This window comes from Schistocerca nitens, chromosome 1, assembly GCF_023898315.1.
Source record: "Schistocerca nitens isolate TAMUIC-IGC-003100 chromosome 1, iqSchNite1.1, whole genome shotgun sequence".
In the NCBI taxonomy this organism is placed as follows: domain Eukaryota; kingdom Metazoa; phylum Arthropoda; class Insecta; order Orthoptera; family Acrididae; genus Schistocerca; species Schistocerca nitens.
The window spans coordinates 502,771,445-502,793,109 of record NC_064614.1 but is presented as its reverse complement, the minus strand read 5'-3'; positions in this window follow the sequence as shown (position 1 = coordinate 502,793,109).

The window sequence follows — 21,665 nt, the reverse complement described above, 5'->3', positions numbered from 1 at the left end:
AGAACGCAACAACAAAACACCACGTCGTACAAAAAGTCTCGACTTGTGAGCAAAAAATCGGCGAACCAGCGGATCCTCGATCCGTGACTTGGACAAGGGCCATTGCGTAACAACAAAACGCAAAACGGGAGCAAGGACAGGGTCAGCAGCTGTGGCCGTAGCTACACGACGAAAATCAATCGGAAACGATTCGACCACGTCATCGGTTTCCGCATCAATGAACATGCAAGCAAGTTCGGAAGAATCGAATGCTTTATCCTCAGCAACAGGCAAACGGGACAACGCATCAGCGTTTCCGTGCTTAGCAGTGGACCGATACAAGATATCGTAGCGGTACTGCGAGAGAAAAAGAGACCAGCGAATGAATTTCTGCGCCGTACGCGGAGGTACCGGCTTGTTCGGATGAAAAAGCGATGTCAAAGGTTTGTGGTCCGTGATGATGGTAAAGTGACGACCATACAAGAAATCGTGTAACTTAGTAACACCAAACACGAGAGCTAAAGCCTCTTTCTCTATCTGTGAATAATTTCTTTGCGCAGATGAGAGCAATTTTGACGCAAAGGCAATAGGGCGATCATGCGATCCATCTTTGTGCGCAAGCACAGCACCGATCCCGAAATCCGATGCATCTACCATCAACAAAAGGGGTTTGCGGGGATCAAATGGCGTAAGGCAAGTATGTGAAAGCAACGCCGATTTCAACTGGCCAAAGGCGCGTTCGCATTCCGTCGTCCAGACGAACGGAACACCTTTACGGCGTAAGCGATGAAGCGGAGCTGAAATGGAAGAAGCATTGCGCAGAAATTTATGATAATAATTGATTTTACCCAGCACACTCTGCAGCTGTTTCAAATTCTGCGGTGACGGCAAATCCTGTGTGGCACGGAGGTGCTCTGGACTCAGATGTATTCCTTGGCCATTGAGGACATGGCCCAGGTAGGGTAAATCCCGAGCAAAAAACACACATTTGTCCTTCCTCAAGCGAAGACCATTTTGTCGCAAGACCTGAAATAATGTTCGGAGATTTTGCAAATGTTCGGCTTCTGTCTTTCTGGAGATCACAATATCGTCCAAATAGTTCGCAGCAGTAGGGACCGACGCACAAACAGTTTGTAAATATTGCTGAAACAATGCAGGTGCGGACGCACACCCGAATGGCAGTCTTTTGAAGTGATACAAACCAAGATGCGTGTTTACCACCAAGACGCGCTGGGATTCTTCGTCCACCGGTATTTGCAAGTACACATCTGCTAGGTCCAACTTTGAAAAATATGTTCCCGGGCACAGTTTGTCAAAAAGATCTTCCGGGCGGGGCAAAGGAAAAGTTGCAGTCACAAGTTGTGGATTCACAGTTGCCTTGAAGTCCACACAAAGTCTCAATTTTCCGGAAGGTTTTGGCAAAATTACTAAGGGTGAGGCCCAGAGAGAAGCCTGCACACGTTCAATTACACCTTGAGATTCTAAATCGTTTAATGTTCTTGCGACCTCATCACGCAATGCGTGGGGAACATTGCGCGCTCGGAAAACCTTCGGTTGCGCGTTTGCTTTCAGTTCCAAATGCGCTGCATAATTCTTAGCGCAACCAAGGCCCGGTGCAAAAACGTCTGCAAATTCTTCACATAGACTAGAAACACTGGCGGAAGGCACAGTCTGAATCACTGAGAGGACCTGATTTACTATATTAAACAACTGAAATAAATCTAAACCAAACAAGTTCACTGCAGTAGAAGAACGAAGAACGAAGAACGTAAAATGACACAAGTTTTGTTTGTCCCTTGTATGTTGCAAGAAGGCTGCACTGTCCTAACACTGGTATTTTCTGGCCTGAGTAACTATTGAGCTGAACATTTGCGGCACGCAACGGAGGTCTGCCCAGTTGGTTGTACGTGTCGTGATTGAGCAATGAAACTGCAGCTCCGGTATCGAGCTGGAATGGTATCACTTTGCCTGCAAAGTCTAAGTCGACAAAAAGTTTATTGTCCTGCCGACGACAAAAGCGACTGTGTTGTGCAACTGGAACAGACACTGTGACAGAATCACGTGCGACGTGACGGGACTTCCGTCGACGTCGACGCACACTTTTTGTGGAATGAACACTGTCACCGGACGGGGTGTAATGAACTACATGAATATCCATGGGCGAGGGTTCACGAGCCTGAGTTTCCTTGGTTCGATTCCGGCGCGAAGCAAAGGGCCTGGAATTGGTGTGAGTGTCTGATCTGAGCTTTTTCTGGCAAACACTTTGGACATGTCCTTTCTTATGACAGTAAAAGCAAATAGCTTGGCGTGACGGGCAATTTTCACGCGAATGTCTAGTTGCACACCGCGGGCATGATTTCACTGCATTAGCTTGCTTACGCGGCGCACGTGTTTGCGAGCTAGGCTGTCGCTGCGCTGACGGGCGCGAGGGCTGCCTAGCATCCCGTGCAGCGGGCCCGGCGGGCCGGTTAATGTGACACACTGCTGGCGAAGTTTCAAACGAGTCCTGAGTAAAGTCAAGTGTGTCTTGCCTGTCCAAGATGTCTATCACTTGTTGAAGGGAGGGATTAACTAGTTTCAAAATCTGTTCCCGTATGCAAACATCAGAAACGTTCTGTGCAATGGCATCACGCACCATAGTATCTGAATAAGGGAGGCCACATTCGCATTCAAACGCACACTCCCTAGTAAGTCCTTGCAATGTCGCAACCCACTCCCTATTAGTCTGACCGGCCGTACGTTTTGTACGAAAGAACGTATACCTTTGTGCAACGACATTTACTGTTTCCTTGAAATAGGCATCTAAAGCAGACAAAAGTTCTTCGTAGGACAGAGTTGCTACGTCGCGCCGGGGAAACAACTTCACTATCACTCGGTAGGTGGACACACCGACACAAGAAAGCAAAAACGGCTGCCGCTCATTACCTTGAATTCTGTAGGCGGCGAGGTGGAAGGTGAATTGACGGGACCACTCTTGCCAGGACTCGTGGGTTGCATCAAAGGGTCTGAATTGAGGTGCAACAGCATGTTGTGGCGGCGGTAGCGATGAAGCGGCGGCGGCCGCATCGGTGTGCAGCGCACGTTGACCCTGGATGAGCTGTCCAAGAGCATCCAATAACGCCTGCGTCTGCTGATTCTGCAAGCGATAAAATTCGGACAGTACATCTGGAGATTGTGGCGAAGCCATGACACAAAGAAATTAGGGCAAAGTAAAACACAAGATCCTTTGTAGACTCGTCGCCATGTGATGTGTCGGCAGCTGGGCCAACACCTTGTAGATAGAGGTGGCTTAAAAGGCACGCGAGACTAACGCAGACGGGCGTGAAGTACTGGAACAAGATACGTAATTAATGCTATGAAGAAAAGTACGTAGCTGGTATAATACTTATCTTTAATATTCATTGTGGTACATCACACAAAGGAGACTTTAATTACAATCACTGTAAGGCTAATGGCGCCTTGCTAGTTCGTAGCCATTAACTTAGCTGAAGGCTATTCTGTCTCTCGGCTAATGAGAGAGAAAGGCTTCGTACGTCTAGTCGCTAGCTCTGTCGTCCGTACAACTGGGGTGAGTTCGAGTCAGTCTCTCGAGACCTGCCTTGTGGTGGCGCTAGGTTTGCGATCACACAGTGGCGACACGCGGGTCCGACATGTACTACAGGACCGCGGCCGATTTAAGCTACCACCTAGCACGTGTGGTGTCTGGCTGTGACACCACAAAGAATTTGTCCAGTCTCTCTCCAAATATAGACTTCGTGCCGCTACAAGAGAGCACACTAAAACGAGAAACTGCGTCTACAGGTGGCCAGTCGCTACAAGGCAAATACAAGAGCAATAAGGGGTGCTATGAAGAGGCGGAATGAAATTTCAGCCACATTTAGGTTACCTGTACTCGCACTTGGAACGACACATAGGTACGCGCAATCGACTCATACCACTTTCTGGCTAGTGCGAGTGAGAGGGCAGTTTTTACTACTCTGACACGGGCTGGTGTTGGCTTGCACTAGTGCTAGGGTGGCCGACTAGCAATCAAAATGCTCTATGGCCCAGTTACTGGGGACGTATGTTGAAACCGACAGTCCTTGCTTAAGTGCTAACCGTGGGTTGCAGCATAATATCTGAAATCTAGGAAACACAAAATGAGATTATACCTTACATATTATGATATCTCTAGTCGCGAACACCTATAACATACAGAACTCGCTGCTGGAATTCTATATAAATAAATATGTAAATGTTCCTTTTTTCAAAAATCTCAAATCTCTGAAAATTGTTCGATATGGCTTTGACATTTTGACACAACATTGCATTCGAACACTCACGCGTTTTTGTACACCTACTGGAACGCCATCTGGTATATATGAAATATATATGCAACAAAAGGGGAAAAGTTATAAAAATGTAAATGTTGGTTTGTTCAAAATCGTTAATCTCCGATAGTTCTATACAGACTGCTTTGAAATATTGACAAAACGCTGACTTCCGATACGGACATGTTTTAGGTACCTAATTCTTTAATTTACGATGTATAATATATGTAAATGTAACTTCGAGATTTTTGTAACAACGTTTCCCTGTTATTAAATTTATATAAACTTATGTATTACATATATTTAAATATAGGTAAATGAAAGCACGAGCGTAAGCAAGTGTAACATTGTGTCAAAATTTCAAAGCAATCGGTCAAAAACTTCAATAGATTTCAATTAGAAACATCTATATTTTCTATTCCTTCACAATATCATATCTCCGAAAGAGTCTTCATGGACTGCTTTGAAATTCAGCTTGCATTCTAATACTCAAGTGTTTCTACATACTTAATGGAATGCACTACTAGAGACTCTGAATATGCACTAACAATAAAGAAAGCTTAAGCTCAGAGAGAGGGGGAAGAAGAGGTAGATTCTCCAGAGGGACGGTCTGCCTCTGCGATCTTCCGTCAGTCGGATTTGTCTGAGCACACTAGAAGCGTCTACGCCCCCTAGTCACTGTGTCCTACAGTGGTGCCTTGTTGGGGTAAACTTTCAAAAACCAAGCATGGGTTATTCCACTGTTATTCCCCTTCAAACTCAGACAACAGATTGCCGCACGATACTCCATCTGTGATCTACGCAGTTTTATTTAAGTTCCTCTGGCGGCGTGTTGTAAATACTCTGGCGCGAGTTTTTCTCTGTGTACCTTGACTGCAGACTAGTTCCTTTAAAAAATTAAATCATTAGTTACGTCCTGCTTGAGGAACATCAGCAGCTAAGTATTATAGGCAGTGGTTGAAAATACCGCTTCAGTTGTAAGGCTTTTTTTATTTTTCCGTAGTAGCGCTCTCACTTGCGATACACCGTATCCTGTACTCGCCCACTGCGGTGCTCGGGGTCACATCACAAAGTTATAACACCTAATGAGGGTGTTATAACTATTGTTTTAACTATTGAAAAATTAAAAAGAAGCTTACATCTGAAGCAGTATTCGCAGTATTCTCAACCTTTTCTATTAGTTACGCAGTTTATTTTTTAGAGGTGATAATTTAATTTTATAACGAACCCTATACGACTAAGTGCGTCCCTTACACTACTTTCTTATGAATGTGACTTTATTGTTTTAGACGTTTGTTGCAACATGGGCTGTGTTTTACAAGCAAGGCTCCAAAAGAAGTGCCATTCATTTTTATGACTTTTTTATTTTCGATTTATTTATGTAAAGATGTTATTTCAGACTGTTTCTTCATACTGAGTGAAATGCTGAAAATAGTTACTGCAAATCACATCAAGTTAGGATCAACGTTAGAAAAAGGTTCTGCTTGTGAAAGATTTTGGTGGAGAAACCACCACATATGTGCAATTCTTATGAGGTTCTTGCGGTGTGGACCGAGATCTATGGTGGAAGAGAACGGGCTCGCGAGTGAATGCCAGATGCAATATGCGGTGCTTATGAGTTAATCAGTACTCACGATGAAGGCACTGCGTGCGTGGCAAGCAAGGCGTCGTTATGGAGGAGTGTGCCTAACGAGTTCGCCTCACATCGTCACGTAAGTGGCCAAAAGGCCCTGCAGCCGGGTCCAACTTCTGTCGCCGATAACCGCCGGTACAACAGTACACAACCGTCATCATCATCATCATCTTAGATTGTATGAGAGACGAAAATCAGTCATATAATATTGTCTACAAGAGAGTCCCAGGGCCTGTTTTGGGTATTTTTAGTAATTTTGCTTATAACTGGTAACTTTTATAGTTGAGTATTGCCACTGCAAGCCCTAAAAGGGATCATGTTTACCTAATTTAATTTCTGATTACGATTAAACATTAAATATTGAGTACCCGTCTAACATATCAAGTACATAAAAATATTTTTTGAGAAACTTTCATAAGTGAAGTTTTAAAATCAGATTTGGTTCAAAACTGCTCTGAATGATTAAGGGTACTTGAGCTTAAAGATTATTAAAGAAAAGTCAACTATTTTTATGACAATTTAATGGTATTTTCTGCGTCTGCTGTTCCGTCTGTTTCGGTCTGGAATCTAATGGCCTGGAATAGAACTGTCTTCAGTGATGATTGCTACTTCCAATTGAGCCTCCATGATCAGCGAAGACGTGTCTGAACATGCCCTAGACAGCGGTAGGAGACCAACGTGTCGCCCTCCATACGACCCGACAAGCAGGAATGATGGTCTGAAGTGGCTTTTATTTCATAGCAAGGTCCCATTGTCATCCGCGGTACCCTTACAGCACAGCAATAGGTCGACGATATTCTACAAAATGGTTCAAATGGCTCTGAGCGCTATGGGACTTAACATCTGAGGTCATCAGTCTTCTAGAACTTAGAACCACGTAAACCTAGCTAACCTAAGAACATCTCACACAGCTATGCCCGAGGCAGGATTCGAACCTGCGACCGTAGCGGTCGCGTGGTTCCAAACTGAAGCTCCTAGAACTGCTCGGCCTCACCGGCCGGCGATATTCTACACTCCGTTTCGTTGTGCTTCATGAAATCTTTCTTGGGCTTACATTTTAGCGAGATAATTCCCACCCGCACACGACGAGTGTTTCTATTGCTTGTCTTCGTGCACACCAAACGCTTCCTTGGCCAGCTAGATCGCCGGATCTCTCCCCATATGAGACAGTTTGGAACATTATGGGTAGGGCCCTCCAACTGGCAAGGTATTTTGACGATCTAAAGCACCAGTTGGACAGACTCTGGCACCATACCCGTCAGCAGGACAACCAACAATTCCATCAGTCAATGCCAAGCCGAATAACAGCTTGCATAAGGACCAGCGGTTAACCAACGTTGTTGATTTCTTCAGTTTGTGAAGCTCTTTCTTTTGAATAAAGAATCTAATTTTTCTGAAATCATAATCGCTTGTTTGTCTGCATGTGTACGTCATATCTACCGATTTCAGTTCCACTCGGATAATCGCTTCGTTGTGCGTCGCTTCTGTTTTGTCTTAAAACTTATTTTGAAGTCAATACACTGTTTTCAAAACGTTCGTCACATTATCAGAAGCTCGTAAGTAATTAATTCGATCTGATCAGGGAGTATGCTATTTACAACCTCATCTCAGAAGAATTATGTCTTCTGGGATAACAAATAGTAGTAGGTGGCTGGTTTGTTTAGTCATCTTTATGGAAGCAAGGTTCTCCACCAAGAAACGTCTCCAGTGGTCAAAACACACTGGTGGAACAGAAGAAATTTCCTGTTACACCACTATATCATAAGCTCTCCATCCCATAACAGGATTCCTGTTGTGACTATACACTACGCAGCTGGTCATGTGAACATATACGTTTCATGCAACTGCAGCTGCTGTTTCACATAATAATTAAGCATTGTTATCATTCTATGGTTTCTGGGATAAAAGTAGTATATGTACGCAACACCAGGTCTTGCATAAAAGCATACACACTAAGAATATTTTAAGCATCGAAGTCACAATTATTGTACTAAAAGTCATCTTTATGTGAAACACATATACTTAAAATGGTTTTTTACTTACTATCATCTGTCCTCATACACAAAATAGCCAAACCATTTCGGTTTATTCGTTTAGTTACTAGTACAAATATGATAAATTATTGACCTCGTACGTCGACAAAAACCAGCTCTACTTTGCGTTGTTTGACGTTCAACTTGTATCTCACTGTGGTCGTCGGTTTTCAGAGGCTCATGTTCATCAATCTTTCAGCAACGCGCAGCAGCTCAGTCGTCTGTACCTCGCGCTCGTAAAATCGTCCACTCCGCATCGTGTGTATCTACATCTACATCTACATCTATACTCCGCGAGCCACCTTACGGTGTGTGGCGGAGGGTACTTATTGTACCACTATCTGATCCCCCCTTCCCTGTTCCATTCACGAATTGTGCGTGGGAAGAACGACTGCTTGTAAGTCTCCGTATTTGCTCTAATTTCTCGGATCTTTTCGTTGTGATCATTACGCGAGATATATGTGGGCGGTAGTAATATGTTGCCCATCTCTTCCCGGAATGTGCTCTCTCGTAATTTCGATAATAAACCTCTCCGTATTGCGTAACGCCTTTCTTGAAGTGTCCGCCACTGGAGCTTGTTCAGCATCTCCGTAACGCTCTCGCGCTGACTAAATGTCCCCATGACGAATCGCGCTGCTTTTCGCTGGATCATGTCTATCTCTTCTATTAATCCAACCTGGTAAGGGTCCCATACTGATGAGCAATACTCAAGAATCGGACGAACAAGCGTTTTGTAAGCTACTTCTTTCGTCGATGAGTCACATTTTCTTAGAATTCTTCCTATGAACCTCAACCTGGCGCCTGCTTTTCCCACTATTTGTTTTATGTGATCATTCCACTTCAGATCGCTCCGGATAGTAACTCCTAAGTATTTTACGGTCGTTACCGCTTCCAATGATTTACCACCTATGGCATAATCGTACTGGAATGGATTTCTGCCCCTATGTATGCGCATTATATTACATTTATCTACGTTTAGGGAAAGCTGCCAGCTGTCGCACCATTCATTAATCCTCTGCAGGTCTTCCTGGAGTACGTACGAGTCTTCTGATGTTGCTACTTTCTTGTAGACAACCGTGTCATCTGCAAATAGCCTCACGAAGCTACCGATGTTGTCAACTAAGTCATTTATGTATATTGTAAACAATAAAGGTCCTATCACGCTTCCTTGCGGTACTCCCGAAATTACCTCTACATCTGCAGATTTTGAACCGTTAAGAATGACATGTTGTGTTCTTTCTTCTAGGAAATCCTGAATCCAATCACAAACCTGGTCCGATATTCCGTAAGCTCGTATTTTTTTCACTAAACGTAAGTGCGGAACCGTATCAAATGCCTTCCTGAAGTCCAGGAATACGGCATCAATCTGCTCGCCAGTGTCTACGGCACTGTGAATTTCTTGGACAAATAGGGCGAGCTGAGTTTCACATGATCTCTGTTTGCGGAATCCATGTTGGTTATGATGAAGGAGATTTGTATTATCTAAGAACGTCATAATACGAGAACATAAAACATGTTCCATTATTCTACAACAGATTGACGTAAGCGAAATAGGCCTATAATTATTCGCATCTGATTTATGACCCTTCTTGAAAATGGGAACGACCTGCGCTTTCTTCCAGTCGCTAGGTACTTTACGTTCTTCCAGAGATCTACGATAAATTGCTGATAGAAAGGGGGCAAGTTCTTTAGCATAATCACTGTAGAATCTTACGGGTATCTCGTCTGGTCCGGATGCTTTTCCGCTACTAAGTGATAGCAGTTGTTTTTCAATTCCGATATCGTTTATTTCAATATTTTCCATTTTGGCGTCCGTGCGACGGCTGAAGTCAGGGACCGTGTTACGATTTTCCACAGTGAAACAGTTTCGGAACACTGAATTCAGTATTTCTGCCTTTCTTCGGTCGTCGTCTGTTTCGGTGCCATCGTGGTCAACGAGTGACTGAATAGGGGATTTAGATCCGCTTACCGATTTTACATATGACCAAAACTTTTTAGGGTTCTTGTTTAGATTGTTTGCCAATGTTTTATGTTCGAATTCGTTGAATGCTTCTCTCATTGCTCTCTTTACGCTCTTTTTCGCTTCGTTCAGCTTTTCCTTATCAGCTATGATTCGACTACTCTTAAACCTATGATGAAGCTTTCTTTGTTTCCGTAGTACCTTTCGTACATGATTGTTATACCACGGTGGATCTTTCCCCTCGCTTTGGACCTTAGTCGGTACGAACTTATCTAAGGCGTACTGGACGATGTTTCTGAATTTTTTCCATTTTTGTTCCACATCCTCTTCCTCAGAAATGAACGTTTGATGGTGGTCACTCAGATATTCTGCGATTTGTGCCCTATCACTCTTGTTAAGCAAATATATTTTCCTTTCTTTCTTGGCATTTCTTATTACACTTGTAGTCATTGATGCAACCACTGACTTATGATCACTGATACCCTCTTCTACATTCACGGAGTCGAAAAGTTCCGGTCTATTTGTTGCTATGAGGTCTAAAACGTTAGCTTCACGAGTTGGTTCTCTAACTATCTGCTCGAAGTAATTCTCGGACAAGGCAGTCAGGATAATGTCACAAGAGTCTCTGTCCCTGGCTCCAGTTCTGATTGTGTGACTATCCCATTCTATACCTGGTAGATTGAAGTCTCCCCCTATTACAATAGTATGATCACGAAACTTCTTCACGACGTTCTGCAGGTTCTCTCTGAGGCGCTCAACTACTACGGTTGCTGATGCAGGTGGTCTATAGAAGCATCCGACTATCATATCTGACCCACCTTTGATACTTAACTTAACCCAGATTATTTCACATTCGCATTCGCTAATAACTTCACTGGATATTACTGAATTCTTTACTGCTATAAATACTCCTCCACCATTGGCGTTTATCCTATCCTTGCGGTATATATTCCATTCTGTGTCTAGGATTTCGTTACTGTTCACTTCCGGTTTTAACCAACTTTCCGTTCCTAATACTATATGCGCACTATTTCCTTCAATAAGCGATACTAATTCAGGAACCTTGCCCTGGATACTCCTGCAGTTTACCAATATTACGTTAACTTTTCCTGTTTTTGGTCTCTGAGGACGGACGTTCTTTATCAACGATGCTGATGTTCTCTCTGGTAAGCCGTCAGGTATTTTATCGTTTCGCCCAAGGGGGGGTCCCTCTAACCTAAAAAACCCCCGTGTGCACGCCACACGTACTCTGCTACCCTAGTAGCTGCTTCCGGTGTGTAGTGCACGCCTGACCTGTCTAGGGGGGCCCTACAGTTCTCCACCCAATAACGGAGGTCGATGAATTTGCAACCATTATAGTCGCAGAGTCGTCTGAGCCTCTGGTTTAGACCCTCCACACGGCTCCAAACCAGAGGACCGCGATCGACTCTGGGGACTATGCTGCAGATATTAAGCTCAGCTTGCACTCCGCGTGCGATGCTGGTTGTCTTCACCAAATCAGCCAGCCGCCGGAAGGAACCAAGGATGGCCTCAGAACCCAAGCGGCAGGCGTCATTCGTTCCGACATGTGCTACTATCTGCAGCCGGTCACACCCAGTGCGTTCAATAGCTGCCGGAAGGGCCTCCTCCACATTACGGACGAGACCCCCCGGCAAGCACACCGAGTGCACACTGGCATTCTTCCCCGACCTACCCGCTATTTTCCTGAGGGGCTCCATAACCCGCCTAACGTTGGAGCTCCCTATAACTAATAGGCCCGCCCTCTGTGACTGTCGGGACCTTGCCGGAGAATCGGCCACTGGCCCAACAGGCGAGGCATCCTGCGGTGGCTCGGAAACGATGTCATCACCACTAGGAAGCACCCCGTACCTGTTGGAAAGGGGTAAGGCAGCTGCCACGCGGCCAGATCCCACCTTCGCCTTTCGGCCAGGCACGCGCGAGCCCACCACTGTCCGCCATTCACCCTGGAGTGATGGCTGACCGGTAAGATGCTCACTGCCGGAAGACGCAGCGACATCAGGGGTTCCATGTGATTCCAAGGCCACCGAAGTAGGCATAGGTCTCACCACAGTTGCCCCAACGCCACTACGAGCCGACGCCTGCGCCTCGAGCTCGATGAGCCTAACAGACAAAGCCTCCACCTGCCCCCGAAGAGTGGCCAATTCTCCTTGCGTCCGCTCACAACAACCACAGTCCCTACACATGACTATTTTTACCCTACTCTATACGGTGACAAATTCCCAAGATAATCTTCTGATGAGCTACTCTGATAATCAAGAAACACTCACTGAAATACGAGACGCGAAAACTACGCTAGGTTTTCCCAGAAAAACTATTTAAAAGCTAAGCGCAGCAAATAGGTACAAAATATATTTCTCTCCTAACGATCAAGAACTGTTAGTTTCTATGCAGAGCAGATAAACACAAATAGAATCCCTTCCTTAGTGGAAGGTCGTAAACAAAATGCAAAATAAACGCTTTATACAAACAGTACTCGCTGCTGCTGGTGCTCTCGCTCTGGCTGTCACAAGACAACTGCTGATTCAAGTGACTAGTGGCTAACGGCCGCGAAACAAACAAAAGACGGTTTTAGGGCGCTTTCTGTTCTAAACGATCAAGAAAACACTAAGAAATCTAACACGAAAACTACGTAAAGTTTTATCAAGAACTGTTAGTTACTATGCAGAGCAGATAAACACTAATAGAATCCCTTCCTTAGTGGAAGGTCGTAAACAAAATGCAAAATAAACGCTTTATACAAACAGTACTCGCTGCTGCTGGTGCTCTCGCTCTGGCTGTCACAAGACAACTGCTGATTCAAGTGACTAGTGGCTAACGGCCGCGAAACAAACAAAAGACGGTTTTAGGGCGCTTTCTGTTCTAAACGATCAAGAAAACACTAAGAAATCTAACACGAAAACTACGTAAAGTTTTATCAAGAACTGTTAGTTACTATGCAGAGCAGATAAACACTAATAGAATCCCTTCCTTAGTGGAAGGTCGTAAACAAAATGCAAAATAAACGCTTTATACAAACAGTACTCGCTGCTGCTGGTGCTTTCGCTCTGGCTGTCACAAGACAACTGCTGATTCAAGTGACTAGTGGCTAACGGCCGCGAAACAAACAAAAGACGGTTTTAGGAAGCTTTCTGTTCTAAACGATCAAGAAAACACTAAGAAATCTAACACGAAAACTACGTAAAGTTTTATCAAGAACTGTTAGTTACTATGCAGAGCAGATAAACACTAATAGAATCCCTTCCTTAGTGGAAGGTCGTAAACAAAATGCAAAATAAACGCTTTATACAAACAGTACTCGCTGCTGCTGGTGCTCTCGCTCTGGCTGTCACAAGACAACAGCACTTCCAGTCCAGCAAAACAACCATAACAGTAATTATTTCCACACAGTCCACAGCTAAACGGAAGCGGAATATTTTGGAAGCCAAATTTCTGCAAGGCACAAGTGTCCATTGTTAGCAGCCACGCAGTGTCGCCAGGGACACCCCACACATAACTGGAAAACGCAACAATATTAATAATGATAATAAACAGGAAATTAGCATTTTATAAATATGAACATCAGTTATAATGGGACACATCCATTCTATGGCTGATTATAGGGAGGATTCATGTGAACAGAACAGAAGGCAGTTTACTATTGGTCAGTATGAAACGAAGTTACATTACATAAAAACACACACACACACACACACATTGCGTAACCAAAAAAGAGAAGTACCCGAAAGACTTGGTCGATGGTCGATGTAACTTCGTGCAAGTGGGTGTGTAAATAATTAGAGTTGCAATTCTCTATGTCAGTTAGAAAGGCTACACAGTGAAAGGCTACATTAGTGATGTTCGTGTTTAGTGATGTTAACATGTCTGGTAGGGTATATAAGTAGTGTGAACAGCGTCAGATGTGTAAATCACAGATGAAGTCGAGTATTGTGCGGTAATCTGTTGTCTGCGTTTGAAGGGCAACAACACTGCAGTAACCCATGCTTGGTTGGTGAAAGTAGATGTCGCGTACCCGTATGGAAGAGCATTATTAGCCCGTTACAGAGTTTCAAAGGAGCCCCATTGTGGGTCTCCATTTTGCCGGCAGATCGAATCGTGCAGTATTCAGATTTCTGTGGAATTTACATGTGATAGTGGCCCATTGTTGGATTGCATTGGACTGTGAGGGTACACGTAGTCGTCGTTAAGATTGCAGTCGACCTCATCTAACTGCCACAAGAGAGAATCGCTGTATTGCACACCAAGTTCATCGTCACTCTTTCACATCTGCACCTACCTCCTGCGGCAGGTAGTGGACTTCGACAACATTCCGCGTCATCCATTGATGGGAGAGTAGCCACAGCCAGACCAGAGAATTAACACTCAATCCATATGCAGTCGTTCACACCACAACACGAACGGCTCCATATGGAATGGCGTCATGATCAGGAAGCATGAACGGATGATGTACGGCGTCACATTGTGTTCAGCGATGAGTTGCGGTACTGCACTACACTGAATGACTATTGTTGGCGATTATGACAATCACCAGGGGAGAGGTCCTATTCTTGAAATGTTTTGTGGAGACACAGCGTTGTTATTCCTAATGTCATGATGTGGGGAGCCATCGGGTATGATTCCAGGTCCAGGTCACAGTTGTCAGTGACTGAAGAAGCTCTAACTACACACGGTAAGTAACGTAAATCCTTCATACACATGTTTTATCTCTCATGCGACAGTACTGTGGTGCATTTTTCAACAGGACAATGTTCGTCCTCACATAGTATGTGTTTCTGTGAAATGTCTGCATGAAACTGAGCCAGCAAGAGCCCTAGATCTCTCTCCAACCGACCATATGTGAGACCAGTTCGGACATCAACCCCAACCCAGTGGAAGTATCCAGGATATCAAAAACCAGCTACAACAGTTTTCGACCAGATTACCTCAGGAGAGAATGCAACAGCTTTATGATAACTCTTTTCATTCGATTAGTAATAAGAACATCCTTGGCCCTGTGTTAGAACCCTGCCACTGCTTCAATTTTGAATAAAAATCATCACCAATGGCGGCCAAAGACTTGCGGCGTAAGAAGTCACACAGATTCTGCCAGCAGCCCTGTCAAAGAGGACAGAGGAGCGGTCAGGGGTTCAGGGCACTCTCTTGCCATTGTGTTGAGAAACTCTCCCTAAAATGTGGAAGAATCAGTAATAATCAATGGCCTGATGATGGCGAAGCGAATGGAAACCATTGCATTAATGACACATAACGGGTAGCAAGAGGACATCTTTTAACTGAAAAAGTGTTACGATGGTCTCTCCATTGACAGAAGATTCCAGACTAGTCCCCAATTCGGATCTCTGGGAAGGGACTGCGAAGAGTTAGATGATCATGAGGAAAAAAAAATAACCATCTAAGCTATAACGTTCTACGAGTTGAGGCATGGACTTTCGGAAGTCTGAACGTGGTAGCGAAGCTAGAAAATTTGAAAAGGGAAATGCTAAGGCTCACTATAGATGTAGTGGGGGTCAGTGAAGTGAAGTAGAAGATCAGGATTTCTGATCAGATGAGTATAAACTAATATAACAACAGAAGAATATGGTATAACAGGAGCAAGTTTTGTTATGAATAGGAAGGTAGAGCAGAAGAAACCAACACCAACAACAATGTTTCAGGTATACATGGCGACGTCGCAATCAGAATAAAAAAGAGATAGAGAAATTGTATGTGGATATTGAAAGAGAAGTTCAGTATGTAAAGGAAGATGAGAATCTAATTGTCATGAGGAATACGAATGCAGCTGTAGGTAAAGGAGTAGAAGAAAGGGTTATGGGAGCATATGGGCTTGGTAGTAGGAATGACAGAGCAGAAAAACTAATTGAGTACTGCAATAATTTCGGATGGTAATAGCGAATCTCTGTTCAGGAATCACAAGAGAAGGAGGCGTACTAGGAAAAGGCTGGGAGATACAGGAAGATTTCAGTTAGATTACATCATGGTTAGGCAGAAATTCCGAACTCAGATATTGGATTGTAAGGAATACTCAGGAGTGAATATAGAGTCAGATCACAAATTAGTAATGATGAAGAGTGGGCTAAAGTTTAAGAGACAAGTCAGGAAAAATGAATGCGCAAAGAAGTTGGATATGGAAGTACTAAGGAATGAAAAGGTATGCTTTGATATCAAATTGATAGGCAAATCAATTAAATTGTGAGAGCTGATTTATTTATTACCTTGACCTATTGTTCTGCTGCGCGGTTTTCCAAGTAACCCCACCCCTTGTCAGTCCAGAGGTCCTTTAATCTATTATTCTGCTAATTGGTTTATGACCCCTTGGGAATACTCCATCCTTCTGAGAAACCCCCTACCCTATCTCCTTCCCACTCCCCCCCCCCCCCATCATCTGGAAACTGTTGGGAAAAAGACTCAGTCTGTGCTGGGGAGGAAAGATCCCACAACCCGAAATTCAAATCAGTCTCAATAATATACTGCTGTATATTCTTTATTTATTCATTTAATCAGTTTGTGGGCTCCTCCTTGGTGGGAAATAACTCATTGCAGTACGTCTAACCTTATGACATCATCTTACAGCCATCTAGTGGATACTGGTGCTACCAAGTCAAAACCCTTAATGCATCGATCCCACAACCAATCAGTTTCCCTAAAATATTGAGGAACTTTTCATTGATGGCTTACATATTGGGCGGGAAATGTATTGATTGACTTTATGGGATATTGCAATTTGCAGGAAAAACATTAGTCATATATCTGATGTCTTGTATGCCCCAACATGTGAGGACACAACACGCTCCTGTACCACCACAACCCACATCTGGCGAAAAAAACCTTCCGATCGCGTCTTCACACCAACCTCAGAGCGGATGCGTGGGGAACCGCAGCTGCACCAGCCACCTCAAGTATTCTCATCCAAGCAGATCAAGGGAGATACCCACATACAGGGCTGCCCCACAATGAGGGAGACAGCTTCATCCCATTCCACCACTCCAGAGAGATGTTCACTTTGGTGTATTGGCCCAACTGAGCTAGTTCAAAAAACTGCACAGAGGCATCAGGAAGATTTTTTCCTCCCTCACCACTTCCCATGGGGCCCAATAGGAAGACGACATTCACCCTCTCCCCCACTTTAAAATTGGCTTTAATCCATAGGAATGTGGGAACACTCCATCTAGTCACTTGATCATGACATCAGGGGATTAAGACGGATGCGTTATCAGTTACAGTCAGCCAGTAGAAGAACTATGAAGTGTCTAAAGTAGCCGAAATCCTAATCTGCCTCCACATCACAGAAGTGGAAAAGTAAGTACTCATAACATGTCTTTGCTATTATTACTGCATGTGGCGGTTCTTCCTCTTCTTTGTCAAGTTCCATTTCGTTGTTCAGCTCTGTGTCTTTGTCTGTGGATGCTTATTGTTTCTTCTTCTTGCTGAGCGGCCTCCAGCATGTCCAGACTGGTAGTAACCTCCAGTGTGTCTGATGAGCAGCAGCCACCACTGGCTCGGCAGGACCGCAGCGACCTCCAGTATGTTGGGGTCAGCAGTGGCAGCAGCTCAATGGGTTCTTGTAGTGCACCTGACCATCATGTCGGAGTAGGAAGATGAGCTGCTATTGTCCACCTCATTCATTGATTTGTTTAATGAAGATACCCAGCTAGTCCTTGACTCTCAGAGGAACCGTGCTGGAGGTCCTACGCCACACGGTGCAGCTCAGTACTGGTTTCCAATATATACACCATCCCAGAACATTCCAGTATTGCTGCAAGGAAGTTTATGTTGATGTGGTGGATGACAAGCTACCGATTCTTCCCAATTCTCTACTGCTTTTCGCTTCAGCTAATAAGTTAAAAGCATACAGTCCAATGAAGCATACAGTCCAATGTGCTTAAATATTGGTATCGAAGCATCAGTGGACACTGACTGGTTTTTTGTTTAAAGATTGAAAATGTAGTTAGAAGTGTTAAAATGCTGTTTATGGATTGGAATACGATGAATGGAATACGATGAACTGTGTAATATAGAACCCTACATCAATCAACAGATGACATTCGAGTGTTCTGCATCTCCGAACATTTACTGTGCTGACCTGATGCTATCTGTAAAATCATTGTACGATGGCGTGACACTCATGGTGAAATCTGGAGGTCGATCCATTTATCTGGAACATTCCACCATTACAAACTTGTTTGGCCTACAGAAGGTTCTATTCCTTATGTTGGAGAGACTGGACCATGAGCTGCTGCGCGAACAAACTGTGTAAAACGACTTTGTGAACTATCTCCGTGTGTGTAGTGTTGATGCAGACGATTTAGAACACGGCATCAGTACAGTGTAAAAAGAAGCTAAAAGAACACCCACCAGTTTGAGAGAAACACACGCTGAATTCTGTGCATACAAGAAATCTTTATTTGCAAAATACTGTGCTGTTGGGTAGACTGAACCAGTGAATTCTTACTGATATATTGTGCTGCTAATGCGTAAATCATCCCCCATGAACCACGGACCTGGCCGTTGGTGGGGAGGCTTGCGTGCCTCAGCGATACAGATGGCCGTACCGTAGGTGCAACCACAACGGAGGGGTATCTGTTGAGAGGCCATACAAACATGTGGTTCCTGAAGAGGGGCAGCAGCCTTTTCAGTAGTTGCAGGGGCAACAGTCTGGATGATTGACTGATCTGGCCTTGTAACATTAACCAAAACGGCCTTGCTGTGCTGGTACTGCGAACGGCTGAAAGCAAGGGGAAACTACAGCCCTAATTTTTCCCGAGGACATGCAGCTTTACTGTATGATCAAATGATGATGGCGTCCTCTTGGGTAAAATATTCCGGAGGTAAAATAGTCCCCCATTCGGATCTCCGGGCGGGGACTACTCAAGAGGACGTCGTTATCAGGAGAAAGAAAACTGGCATTCTACGGATCGGAGCATGGAATGTCAGATCCCTTAATCGGGCAGGTAGTTTAGAAAATTTAAAAAGGGAAAGGGATAGGTTAAAGTTAGATATAGTGGGAATTAGTGAAGTTCGGTGGCAGGAGAAACAAGACTTTTGGTCAGGTGATTACAGGGTTATAAATACAAAATCAAATAGGGGTAATGCAGGAGTAGGTTTAATAATGAATAAAAAAATAGGAGTGCGGGTTAGCTACTACAAACAGCATAGTGAACGCATTATTGTGGCCAAGACATACACAAAGCCCATGCCTACTACAGTAGTACAAGTTTATATGTCAACTAGCTCTGCAGATGATGAAGAAATTGATGAAATGTATGACGAGATAAAAGAAATTATTCAGGTACTGAAGGGAGACGAAAATTTAATAGTCATGTGTGACTGGAATTCGTCAGTAGGAAAAGGGAGAGAAGGAAACATAGTAGGTGAATATGGATTGGGGGGAAGAAATGAAAGAGGAAGTCGCCTTGTAGAATTTTGCACAGAGCATAACTTAATCATAGCTAACACTTGGTTCAAGAATCATAAAAGAAGGTTATATACCTGGAAGAATCCTGGAGATACTAATAGGTATCAGATAGATTATATAATGGTAAGACAGAGATTTAGGAACCAGGTTTTAAATTGTAAGACATTTCCAGGGGCAGATGTGGATTCTGACCACAATCTATTGGTTATGAACTGCAGATTGAAACTGAAGAAACTGCAAAAAGGTGGGAATTTAAGGAGATGGGACCTGGATAAACTGAAAGAACCAGAGGTTGTAGAGAGTTTCAGGGAGAGCATAAGGGAACAATTGACAGGAATGGGGAAAGAAATACAGTAGAAGAAGAATGGGTAGCTCTGAGGGATGAAGTAGTGAAGGCAGCAGAGGATCAAGTAGGTAAAAAGACGAGGGCTAATAGAAATCCTTGGGTAACAGAAGAAATATAGAATTTAATTGATGAAAGGAGAAAATATAAAAATGCAGTAAATGAAGCAGGCAAAAGGGAATACAAACGTCTCAAAAATGAGATCGACAGAAAGTGCAAAATGGCTAAGCAGGGCCATTAGAGGACAAATGTAAGGATGTAGAGGCTTGTCTCACTAGGGGTAAGATAGATACTGCCTACAGGAAAATTAAAGAGACCTTTGGAGAGAAGAAAACCACTTGTATGAATATCAAGAGCTCAGATGGCCACCCAGTTCTAAGCAAAGAAGGGAAAGCAGAAAGGTGGAAGGAGTATATAGAGGGTTTATACAAGGGCGATGTACTTGAGGACAATATTATGGAAATGGAAGAGGCTGTAGATGAAGATGAAATGGGAGATAAGATACTGCGTGAAGAGTTTGACAGAGCACTGAAAGACCTTAGTCGAAACAAGGCCCCGGGAGTAGACAACATTCCATTAGAACTACTGATGGCCTTGGGAGAGCCAGTCCTGACAAAACTCTACCATCTGGTGAGCAAGATGTATGAGACAGGCGAAATACCCACAGACTTCAAGAAGAATATAATAATTCCAATACCAAAGAAAGCAGGTGTTGACAGATGTGAAAATTACCGAACAATCAGTTTAATAAGTCACAGCTGCAAAATACTAACGCGAATTCTTTACAGACGAATGGAAAAACTGGTAGAAGCGGACCTCGGGGAAGATCAGTTTGGATTCCGTAGAAATGATGGAACACGTGAGGCAATACTAACCTTACGACTTATCTTAGAAGAAAGATTAAGAAAAGGCAAACCTACGTTTCTAGCATTGCAGACTTAGAGAAAGCTTTTGACAACGTTAACTGGAATACTCTCTTTCAAATTCTGAAGGTGGCAGGGGTAAAATACAGGGAGCGAAAGGCTATTTACAATTTGTACAGAAACCAGATGGCAGTTATAAGAGTCGAGGGGCATGAAAGGGAAGCAGTGGTTGGGAAAGGAGTGAGACAGGGTTGTAGCCTCTCCCCGATGTTATTCAATCTGTATATTGAGCAAGCAGTAAAGGAAACAAAAGAAAAATTCGGAGTAGGTATTAAAATTCATGGAGAAGAAGTAAAAACTTTGAGGTTCGCCGATGACATTGTAATTCTGTCAGAGACAGCAAAGGACTTGGAAGAGCAGTTGAACGGAATGGACAGTGTCTTGAAAGGAGGATATAAGATGAACATCAACAAAAGCAAAACGAGGATAATGGAATGTAGTCAAATTAAATCGGGTGATGCTGAGGGGATTAGATTAGGAAATGAGACACTTAAAGTAGTAAAGGAGTTTTGCTATTTAGGGAGTAAAATAACTGATGATGGTCGAAGTAGAGAGGACATAAAATGTAGACTGGCAATGGCAAGGAAATCGTTTCTGAAGAAGAGAAATTTGTTAACATCGAGTATAGATTTAAGTGTCAGGAAGTCGTTTCTGAAAGCATTTGTATGGAGTGTAGCCATGTATGGAAGTGAAACATGGACGATAACCAGTTTGGACAAGAAGAGAATAGAAGCTTTCGAAATGTGGTGCTACAGAAGAATGCTAAAGATAAGGTGGGTAGATCACGTAACTAATGAGGAGGTATTGAATAGGATTGGGGAGAAGAGAAGTTTGTGGCACAACTTGACTAGAAGAAGGGATCGCTTGGTAGGACATGTTTTGAGGCATCAAGGGATCACAAATTTAGCATTCGAGGGCAGCGTGGAGGGTAAAAATCGTAGAGGGAGACCAAGAGATCAATACACTAAGCAGATTCAGAAGGATGTAGGTTGCAGTAGGTACTGGGAGATGAAGAAGCTTGTACAGGATAGAGTATCATGGAGAGCTGCATCAAACC